Source organism: Brachyhypopomus gauderio, chromosome 4 (assembly GCF_052324685.1).
Source record: "Brachyhypopomus gauderio isolate BG-103 chromosome 4, BGAUD_0.2, whole genome shotgun sequence".
Classification (NCBI taxonomy): domain Eukaryota; kingdom Metazoa; phylum Chordata; class Actinopteri; order Gymnotiformes; family Hypopomidae; genus Brachyhypopomus; species Brachyhypopomus gauderio.
In genome coordinates this window covers 2198340-2205233 of record NC_135214.1, presented here as the reverse complement: position 1 = coordinate 2205233, position 6894 = coordinate 2198340, and the positions used below count along the sequence as shown (strand labels likewise).

Sequence of the window (6894 nt, the reverse complement as noted above, 5' to 3'; positions counted from 1 at the left end):
GCTCAGCGCACAGTCGCGGACGAGTTGGACTGCGGCTACGGACTAGGCCAGCTGATGCGGGCTGACAGTATGCAGCGGAGATCAGAAAAAAAAACAACTTGTCCCAGAAAATCCGGGCCGGGCTACAAAAACATGCAGCAGCTGTGTCACTTATTAATACAAGTAGTCACGAACTTGTCAACTGACTACTAATGCCACATTAATTATATCTCCCTGTTTTTATCCCACGAGTGACAAGTCAAGAGAGAGACGCCAGTTGCACACTGACACTGCTGAGGGTCTAACTCGGGGCTATTCAACTATATTTTTCTGCGGGCCAGATTTGGCAGAGAGCTCTGACCTGTGGGCCAGACAATTTTCAGACCTACAGTGAGGAGAACAAGTATTTGATACGCTGCCGATTTTGCTGGTTTTCACACTTGCAATGCATGTAGAAATTTGTAATTTTTATCATAGGTGCTCTTCAAGTGTAAGTGATGGAATTTAAAAACAAAATCCAGAAAAAATCACACTGAATGACTTTTAAATCATTAATTTGCATTTTATTGCGAGAAATAAGTATTTGATACATCAGAAAAATGAAACTTAATACATGGTACAGAAAACTTTGTTTGCGATTACAGAAGCAAGACGTTTCCTGTAGTTCTTTACAAGGTTTGCACACACTGCAGCAGGGATTTTGGCCAACTCCTCCATACAGATCTTCTCCAGATCCTTGAGGTTTCTAGGCTGTCGTTGGGCAACACAGAGTTTCAGGTGTCTCCAGAGATTTTCGATCGGGTTCAGATCTGGAGACTGGCTAGGCCACTCCAGGACCTGGAGATGCTTCTTATGTAGCCACTCCTTAGTTGTGCACACTCCGGTGTGCTTTGAGTCATTGTCATGTTGATAGACCCAACTGTGACCCATCTTCAATGCTTTTACTGAGGGAAGAAGATTGTTGGCCAATATTTTGCAATACATGGCTCCATCCATCCTCCCCTCAATGCAGTGCAGTCGCCCTGTCCCCTTTGCAGAAAAGCATCCCCAAACCATGATGCTTCCACCTTCATGTTTCACTGTAGGGATGGTGTTCTTGGGTTTGTACTTTTCCTTCTTTTTCCTCCAAACACGACGAGTAGAGTTTAGACCATAAAGCTTTTTTTCGTCTCACCTGACCACATTATCTTCTCCCACACCTTATCTGGATCATCTATGGTCATAGGCAAACTTCAGACAGGCCTGGACATGTGCTGGCTTAAGCAGGGGGACCTTGCGTGCACTGCAGGATTTTAAGCCATGATGGCGCAATGTACACTGTAAAAAAAAAATCGTAAAAAAACGGTAAACGACTGGCAGCAGCGGCTGCCAAACAAAAACTTTAATTTTAATGTAAAAAACCCTGATTTAAATTAAGTGGAAAAACAATAAATTTACAGAAAAATTCATTAAACATTCTGCAGAGAAATACCGTTATTTTACAGATTTTTCCTGGATTATTATGATTTAGCACTTTTAATAAAGTGACAGCACTAATATTTTTGCAGAGAAATACCGTTATTTTACAGATTTTTCCTGGATTATTATGATTTAGCACTTTTAATAAAGTGACATCACTAATATTTTTGCAGAGAAATATCATTATTTTACAAATTTTCCCTGAATTATTACAATTAAGCACTTTCAATAAAGTGACAGTACTAAAAGTTTTGCAGAGAAATACCTTTATTTTACAACTTTTCCCTGAATTATTACAATTAAGCACTTTCAATAAAGTGACAGCACTAATAGTTTTGCAGAGAAATACCTTTATTTTACAACTTTTCCCTGAATTAGTACAATTAAGCACTTTCAATAAAGTGACAGCACAAAATGTTCTGCAGAGAAGTACCGTAATTTTACAGATTTTTCCTGTCCATATTCATCGTGACTTCCAGGTCAAACTCAAATGTGGAATGCAAACTGCAAAGTTATTTTATACAAATGAAAAAGTATATTATACCAATGTTGAGCACCTCAATGTCCTCTATCATCACTTTTAATCATTTAAATACCCAGGACTGTACTCAGTGTCTTTCTCTATCACCAATATCAGTAGCCTGAACACAACTACAAACACATAACACTGATGTGACATGAAAGATACACTCCTTCTCATTTACATGTAGGGCATTTAGCAGACGCTCTTATCCAGAGCGCCTTACGAAGTGCTTTGCCATCTGTTCACAGAATTAATTCTAAATAGTACATAGATAGGTCAGAATTCAAGATACCCTCGAACCAGAATACTACTAAACTACAGAAATCAATGCAAATACCTAGAAGTACACAAAAACATAGGCTGAATATTGCTAAACTACAGAAATTAAAATGGATACCTACAAGAAATGCAAACTCACATAGGTACTATATCATACAACGGAAACGACTATGACAAGTGATAAGAGATTTAGTCTGTTCTACAGATGGGTCTTCAGTCATTTGAAGACTGCTAAGGACTCTGCAGTCTGGACAGTCAATGGAAGCTCATTCCACTATCTCGGTGCCAGGACAGGTCTTGAAGTTTGTTTTCCATGAGACTTTAAACATGGCGTTTTAAGCCAAGCCGTACTTGAGGTTCAAAGTACTCAAGGTTTGGATGGGGCTTTGACCATGGCCATCATGTAGGGAGGGGTTGGTCCATTTTTGGCTTTGCAAGCAAGCATCGAGGTTTTAGATCTGATGTATGCAGCTACTGGAAGGCAGTAAAGAGAATGCAGCACTGGAGTGACATGTGAACTTGGGGAGATTGAAGACCAGTCATGCTGCTGCATTCTGGATCAGTTTGTAGAGGTCTGATGACCCATAGAGAAAGATCCATAAGTAAGCAGTTGCAGTAGTCCAGCTTTGAGATGATGAGAGACTGTACAAGCACCTGGGTAGCTTCCTGTGAAAGAAAGGGTTGTATTCTCCGTATCAGGGCCGTGCAGAGACCTTTGGAGGGGCAGGTGCTCAAAGTGAAAAGGGGGCACATGGAGCACAAATTTGAAACACCATACAGAAACATACCTTGAAATATAACAGTTTGATTTGTAGCAACCCTTATTCATAAATAATATAACATGGAATCACAACATACCATATTATTGTCCACATCTCATATCTTTGATAGAGGGCAAAAGTAGTCTATATCTATAGTCTATATTTACCTGATTGAGTACATTGAACAGCTACTGTTGAGGGGGTTGGTGGAGACGCTGTATTGTTCTGATATTGAAGTGACTAAAAAGAGCATGGGAGAGATAGTGGCTGATTAAAATAAGTGTTATGTGATCATGATAAGATGCAAAGATAACTAAGATTAAACATGGCGCACTGTGACCTGCCATACAGCTGATTGTTTGTAGGAGATTCTGTGCTGAGATAGGATACAGCAGGCTGACTGAACTAAACAGATCAAGTTGCAAATTCGTAAAAAGAAAGGGGAACATTAATGGGAGGACAAGAAAAAAAGAGGGGTGGAGGTACAGCCTATATCCACTAAGCTATAATTCAAGCTCTGCATTAATTTAGGACATAGAAAGATAATGTATTAAGTTGAATTCAGATCCCCATTAGACACTGGACTGTTTAACTGTGGCTTCTCTTCCTGGAGTCCTTGGACAAAAATGGAACAATTCTTACACCTCTTTATTTTAATTTCACAGCTGTAGTTTTGGTTTCTAAAAAACAAATGCAACCATTTGTTTTGACACAAACATGACTTCAACATGTAATGTTCCATCCTGTTTTTATTAATTGATACTCATAAACTCATGTATAAACTTAACATTTTTAATGGGAGAAAGAGAATAGAGGAAGGGTGTGTGTGTGTGTGTGCGTGCGTGTCTGTCTGTCTCTCTGTGCATGTAACAAAGTAGTATTTTTTTGTTTCAGTTATAACAGCAACTTCCTGTTGCCCATGCTCCGAAATATGTCAATGACTTCACTGTAGTTGATTGGAATATCCTTTTCAATTGCCAGTAAATGTATTTGTGCTTTATCCACTTTGTGCAAGACAGCAAGGTTATAAATGTCACATTTTATATTCATGCATATTTAATTTGTCTGTATACAAGTGTTAAAACACATTCTGATTTGTTTAATGAGAGGTCACAATCACAATTTAAATTCTTCAAATTAATTATTATTATTGTTGTATTTATACTAATATAGTCCAAAATTATGTAAATAGGCATGTACATGGCAGAGTTTTAGTCAAATAGCATATGCCTCATTGCCTTTAGAAATATACATGTAGGAAAAACACTGCAACTGTGTGTGTGTGTGTCTCTCTCTCTCTCTCTCTCTCTCTCTCTCTCAGCAGACAACAGACACTTTTTTTTGTTTTTTGGCGGTCGTGGTAATTTTTAAAGTAGTCCGGTAATAAAACGCACCCCGCCATTCCTGAATTTTCACCCGCGACTGACTTTTCAAACAAGCCCAATTTGGCGGTAAAACCGCGAACCTGGCAACATACATATACACACACAGTGACAGGCACACTGTAACTCGTGAGAGTGTGTGTAGAGTCTCACACACACAGAATGCTGCTAACTTCACTAACTTTGTCAGTTATCTTGCAAGAAAACAATGTGGCGTGCACAAACAAATACCACGGCAAAACCTACCTACCGGACCGTTAGCTGTTCTCTCTCCGTATCTAGAGTTAGCAGCTTAGTAGCGCCTAGGTCACGTGCTGACGTCACGTAAAGTCAGGAGGGCACGTAAGGGTCAATGTGAATCGACGTGATTCACATGTGAATGGTGATTATTATTATTATTATTATTATTATTATTATTATTATTATTATTATTATTATTATTATGCCACACAGACAGACTTTCACACATACAAAAATTGACAAAAGGGCACTTTGGGCAGAAAGGGCCAAAGGGGCAGGTGCTCCAGCACCCTCCGCCCCCCCCCTCTGCACGTGCCTGCTCCGTATGTTGCAGAGAAGAAATCTGCAGGATCTGGTCATTGGCCTCTCAGAAGTGAAAAGCTGAAGTCTGCCTGTTAAAAAGTTGCAGACAAAATCCAAAGTTAGGTGCTGTTAATTTTGTGCCAATAACATTACAAATATTATAGTTCTTATGAGCTGAAATATTTACCATGATTTGGTATAAATGATAAGTCTTTGAATCATCTTTGAATCATCATTTACTTGGTTAGATTCTGAATCTTTGCAGGTAGAAAATTTATTGATATTGACATTACTACTCAAAGTTCATCCTTGGAAAACAATTGATGTCTAGGGGTACAAGTGTGCAGGTTAACAAAGCTCTTTTTCAAAGAGACAAAAATGTGATACGTTCACCTTATCGGAGTCCCTTTGAAAACCTACAGAGCTTTGTTAAGCCTGGACATCAGTTTTCATCCAAGAATGAAAACTGCAAAGCCATTTCAAAAAGGGATCAGACTTCTCTGTTATGTTGAATCATGACAATGATATCTGTGAATTAGCACTTAATCTTGGAAAACACAAACGGTGAAGAGGGATTCAGGAGGTGGCAGATCCTGAAGATCCAGTGTAGTGGTGCAGCAGGGAGAGTCACTCACCTCAACATAATGACCAGATTGATTTGTACTGTGAGCTGGGCTGTGTTGCGCTCCTGCTCTGGGCTGTGTTGCGCTCCCGCTCTGGGCTGTGTTGCGCTCCCGCTCTGGGCTGTGTTGCGCTCTAGCTCTGTACAGTAAACAAAATGTAGGCCAAACTTGGTGCATATTATTTTTTTGCTTTACATATTTAACATATGAGAAAGCATATTTATTCCCTAAGGGTTAAAATGCAATGGACAAAATCTTCACAATGATCCCAATAATGGTGTTTTAATTTTTTACACAAACCATACCTGGTCTCCTTCACCCTTTCTTTCTTCAGTGCAGATCTGCATTAGCTTAACTGAGAAGTGGTCCAGCTGCAACATGAATTTTAATTGCATAGGATTTTCTCCATTAATCTGGAAAGGTTTCGACAAAAAAATGCTGCAGTTTTAAGTCTATTCATATTCATTACATATTGTAACGGTGTCGAGTCAGAAGGACCAGAATGAGTCATGACACCAATGTTAACGAACTGTTATTTTATAAGCAACACACTAAAAGCATAAACAAGTGCCAAATACACTGATTCTAAGGGGAAAAGGGAGGGGGAACACTAACACACTAACACACATCCAACACACATCCAGGGAAACGGGGAACTCACCGCAGGGCCTGCTGGGAGGCCTGTAGACTCCACCCCTCGACGCTCCCCATTGGCGGACGGTACAAAATTCGAGATGCATCCAATTGCACAGCCACGCAGAACGTGATGGAGGCGGATTTTTTAAACCCCATTAATGTCTGCCGCCCACAATCCAGATCCAGAGTGCTAAAAATGTAGAAATTACGTCAACTACAACATGCGACATGAGTGGCATATGGAGAAAGCTGAACTGTTAAGCACATTGATTTTGTACATCATTTAATGTGAATATTAATAATTAGCGATAGAATAGTCGGCGACGTTCCTAGCAAATTAGACTTAACGTTACCTCAGAAAAATGCTCAACTATTTCAAGGTTCACCTCACATTAAAACCAATTCAAAATGAGACCGAGACCGATTTTGAGTAACTAGCTGTCGCTAGATTTAGTTATGTTCAATGAACCTTATAACAAAGACTTGATTACCACATAGAGCATTATTTAACCCATTATGTATTTAACAGTGACCGAATTAAAGTATTTTAAAGCATCGGAAAATATTAGATATTAATATTTTATTGTTTTCATCTTTATCAAATGAAACATTCAAGTGAAATGTGTTTTTAAACTGGGCTAACTAGCTAGTTAACTAGCTAACGTTGGCTTACATAAAGTAAAGACGTTTTCTTACCTGATGTCACCAAT

The 6894-nt window shown here is 39.1% G+C and overlaps 1 long non-coding RNA gene across 1 annotated transcript; it reads right to left on the bottom strand.

The window, feature by feature from the left end:
- Positions 1-1886: 1886 nt before the first annotated feature.
- On the bottom strand, positions 1887-4735 carry LOC143511811 (uncharacterized). The gene is made up of 3 exons (XR_013130283.1): positions 4633-4735; positions 3168-3240; positions 1887-2952 (listed from the first exon to the last, which is right to left on the bottom strand). It is a non-coding gene; the product is annotated as an uncharacterized LOC143511811 (long non-coding RNA).
- Between the last annotated feature and the right edge of the window lie 2159 nt (positions 4736-6894).